This window comes from Zonotrichia albicollis, chromosome 31 (genome assembly GCF_047830755.1).
Source record: "Zonotrichia albicollis isolate bZonAlb1 chromosome 31, bZonAlb1.hap1, whole genome shotgun sequence".
In the NCBI taxonomy this organism is placed as follows: domain Eukaryota; kingdom Metazoa; phylum Chordata; class Aves; order Passeriformes; family Passerellidae; genus Zonotrichia; species Zonotrichia albicollis.
The window spans coordinates 4909198-4913742 of record NC_133849.1 but is presented as its reverse complement, the minus strand read 5'-3'; the positions used below and the strand labels follow the sequence as shown (position 1 = coordinate 4913742).

The following is a 4545-nucleotide window of genomic DNA, read 5'->3' as shown; positions in this document are numbered from 1 at the left end:
TTATTGTTGTTATTATTATTATTATTATTATTATTATTATTATTATTATTATTATTATTATTATTATTATTATTATTTTGTTATTGTTATTACTATTATTAATAATGAAAGGGAGGGGGTATATATTTTCCATTCCAGTGGAGGCTGCTGAAATGGGGAGACACCCCCAAGGATGGGCCATGTCAAATAGTTCCTGAAATAGGTAAATGAGTTTATGGTTATTCATGAGGGTCTATGAATATGCAACAGGCTGATGTAATCAAGCCAGAATAATTAAGGGGTGTCCCCGAAAATAACTGGGGGGTCTTGAAGGCCATAACAACCTTTGCCCCTTGGTCCTTGTCTCCCATGACATCAACCTGTTGCATATTCATAGACTTTTTGCATATCCATAAACTCATTTACATATTCTAGGAACAAACAAAATTGGCTTCGTCCTGTTTGGGGTCCCACACCTGTCCCAGCTCACTTTGGGGTGTTCCATCCCTCTCCCAGCTCAGTTCTAGGATCTCATACCTCTCCCAGCCTAATTTTGGTGTCCCATTCCCCTCCCACCTCAATTTTGGGGTCCCTTCCGAGCTCAATTTTGGGTTCCCGACCCTCTTTTCCCCGCTCTCCCTCCCCTTTCCAGTCGTTCCCCCAATCCCCTCCCCCGTGTTTGGTTTTGGGGGCTCCAGGCCCCTCCTGCTCCGTTTTGGGCTCCCGACCCTGTTTTGGATTAATTTGGGGTCCCCAGCCCATCCCCAGGGTCACCTTCCCTGCCTCCCCAAATCCGCTCCTGGCAACTGAAGAGTCATCAGCGAGACGCGCTCTGATTGGCTGGAAATTACCCCGCTCGGTCTCTGAGTATTTACCGCAGTGAGAGGCCTTGGTGTGTGGCTGGCAAGTGATGAGTCAGAGTCGGGCCGGGCGCTGATTGGCTGAAAATCGCTGAGCTCTGAGTTTGTGCTCAGCAAGTGGTTCGTCATCAGTGCCGCGTGTTCTGATTGGTCGGGATCTGTTTTGGGGTGGGGACGGGAGGAACTGGTGTTTCTTGGGGTTTCTTTGGGTTTAATTAGGGTTGGTTTGGGGTTTATTTGGCGTTATTTATGGACTAACTGGGGTTTATCTTGGGTTTTACTTGGTTTATTTCTGTTAATTTGGGGTTATTTGAAAATATTTGGATTTATTTGGAAGTATTCGGGTTTGTTTGGGTTTACTTGGGTTTTTTTGGAATTACTTGGGGTTCTTGGGGTTAATGTTGGTGTATATGGGTTTTTTTAGGTGTACTTGAAATCATTTGGGGGATTTTGACTTTAATTTGGTTTTTTTTGTTTGTTTTTTTAGGGTTATTTGGATTTGTTTGGGGTTATTTGGGGCATTTTCTGGTATTGTTTAGGGGGTTTTGGAGGTTCTTTGGGGTTTATTTCGAGTGTTTTGGGGTTATTTAGGTTATTTGGGGTCATGTGGGGTCAAAAAATCCGGGAAGCTTTCTCCTGCAAAACACGGGAATTTTTCTTTAAAAATCTGAGAGGTTTTCCCCAAAAAACCGGAAATGTCCCTTAAAAATCCGTGACTTTTCCCAGTCAATAGTGACGTGGCCCGCCCCAAACCATCCAATCACCGCCCTTCATCTCCCAAATTAACAAATCACGGTGCACCCTACCCCAAACCATCCAATGACCGTGGGTCTCCCCTCAGCAACTCCCGCCTTCTTTGCCTATATCCAGCCAATCACCGTGCGCCTCCCCTCGGCAAAGCCCGCCTCGCCACCCCATCCTGTCAATCAGCACGCCCTCTATGAAACCAACCAATCATCGGCCGTCTTCCTCACAGCAACTCCCGCCCTCCCCGCGTGTACCAGCCAATCAGAGCCGAGCCTGAAGCAGCGCCCCCTGACCCCGGGGCCGGGCATGGAGTGGGCGCCCCCGCCCCCGGGATCCCCTCAGGGACCCCCGGGAGCCGCCCCGGGCTCGGGCGGGTCCTGCGGAAGGCGCTGGAGAGAGCGGGGGAGGCGCTGGGAGAGGACGGGGGGCTCCGGGAGCTGCTGAGGAGGCGCAGGGACAGGTGAGGGGTCCTGGAGGGGTCGTGAGGGGAATTTGGGGAGGGGTCTTGAGGTTTGGGGGGAACTTGAGGGGGTCTTAGCGGCGGGCTGCTGGGGGGGCTCTGGGGGGGAATTTGGGGAGGGGTCCTCGGGTTGTCACGATCCGTCGTCAGGGACGGGTTTTGTGATGGTTCATGGATTTGATCTCAGGGTGCAAAAGAACCATCACGGTACAAGGGGGTTTGCAATGATAATTGAAGCAAATGCACCTTCATTGAATGAGCACAGCAAAATGCGATAGAGGGATTAAGGGAGAGAAAAAGATGGGGGAAGAGAGAGAGACAAAACAGAGAGAGAGATAAAGAGGGGATACAGCTACAAAATGTAGAGATGGGGTCCTTTGGTCCAGTCCAGTCGAGGATCCGCCTGTTATGTCGGGGAGATCTCGAAGTCTCTCGCTAACTCAGAGGTTTTTATTATGATAACTCTATTGGAAATTGCAAGAGGGGGGATACAGATACAATAAGGAATAGATGTAACAGGTAGTCCATGCTCTCAGCAGTAAGCGAGAGCCATTGTCTTCTTGGTCCAGCGGTCACAACCTGCAGGCAAACATCTCGCTTTGGTCAGCTTGCCTCCCCCACACACCTGCCCCGGGCTGGGGGTTTCAGTCCCAGTCCTTGGAAGGAGCAGAGGGGCCTTTTCACATGGGGGTTCCATGTCTCAGTCCTTGATGGAGAGGCTCCTTCCATCTCAGTCTGTCTGTCCCGGTGGTTGTAAAACAGGTGAGGGTCTTCTGTGGGGGGACCACCTGAAACTCAGGAGAAGTCCAGCCAGGCCGAGAGGTGGGACAGCTCCCAAGGCTGTTGTTGCACAAAGGGCACGGTGCCCCCTTCTTCTTCTCATTGGGCTCAGTGTAGCACACAGCAAACAACACCTGTGAGAACAATGGCTTAGCACTGTGCTCTCAGGTCTCAGGCACATGACTTTCTCCCTTGGAGCCAGAGATTTCAGACATGAGAGGTCTTCTCTTCAGTGGTCCCCCAATGAGGATCATGAGGCAGATGAGGAAAAATTCGGACAGACTCTCACACGACCCCGTGACTCACGATTGTCTTGAGGAATCTTCATCAGCAGAACTCTGGAGCATCATTGATGAGTCTGCAGAACTCGCTGTACATTGGTAGTATAACCCGGAAAAATAGGGACGATAGAAAGAGAGGAAATAGAGTGAGAGAGGGAAAAAAACGGATAGGAGAAGGAGGGGGAAAGGAAAACAATAAACAATCATAATATTGATTATCATAACAATTTTCACAAATGGTTGATTAATTAAAACAATATTACTTTTAAAACAATATTTAAAGGGTTAAAACCAGTCACAAATAATCAAAAGCAAAAGCAATCAACACATATTAATACAAGCAAAACTTAAAAAAATTATTTTCTAAAACAATTCACAAAAAATCAAATGTAATTTCCACAAAATCATAAATGGAAATCAAGGATTATTCCAAAACACATAGGCTTCATTCATAATTGCCTTGTGTCAAATGTCATGGGGATGTCCACAGTGTAGAGGACATCAGCCAAGTTGTGTGCATTAACTATAGACGTCAACCTTGTCAGCTGTTTCATGCTCCAATTAATAATGAATAGGACTGCTGATAAAATAAAACCAAACAGAATTAGTATCAAAAGGATAACAATGGGATGACGCTGTTCAGGACACCCGTGTGTCCTAGGGTGACGTTATGATGCTTGTATCCCCTTCATATGTTCTGTGCCTTTAAGACTGTCTCTGTAGTGTGAAAGTTTTGTTTGGGTTTTTCTTATCAAGGACACGGAGACGGGGCAGTGCATAGTTCTGCTTTCGCCTTTTTGCTTTGCTCTCTCTCTCTCTCTGGCTCTTACTTCTGCTTCACTTCTGCTTGCTTTTGCTCCTGTTCATTAGCTAGTTTAGCTAAACAGTCCAAATTCCTTCCTGGTCTGTTTCTCCTTTCGTTTTTTCAACCTTCTCGAACCTGCTCCGGACTGGGACCTGGGAACACCGAGAGTTTGCACCTTGTGGCTGCAGCAGCTGCCCCAGCGCCGGAGGGACTGAGAACAGAGCGACCACCTCCGAGAGAGACTTTCTGAATTTGTCACCTTTTTCACAGCGGTGTCATCCGGTATTGTTCATTCTGTGTGCTGGGGGTGCTGTGCCTGTTAAATAAACAGGTTCTTTCCACTTCTCTCTGAGGAATCCTTCCCAAACCGGTTGGGGGCAGGGGCCGTGTGGGTTTGCTTTCTGGAGGGGCCCCCTTTGGAGATTCTCTACCAAATTTACCCTTAACTGGGACAAAATTCGGCACCCAACACGTGGGGCTCGAGAGAGAGGTAAAATCCCTGTTTTGAGTGCATTTTGGTTGCCATTACTCTGTGTTTGTATAAAGCAGTTAATACCCATGTTTTTTTAATTCATAATGTCTGTTGGGGTGAAGGCTTGCATTCATTTCTGGTCCCTAAGGTTTTTTGAGGTT

General features: G+C 47.6%; 1 protein-coding gene across 1 annotated transcript in view; it reads right to left on the bottom strand.

Moving 5' to 3' along the window:
• LOC141725838 (uncharacterized) overlaps positions 1 to 4545 on the bottom strand; it is a 195119-nt gene that overhangs the window by 136155 nt on the left and 54419 nt on the right. The window lies entirely within an intron of this gene.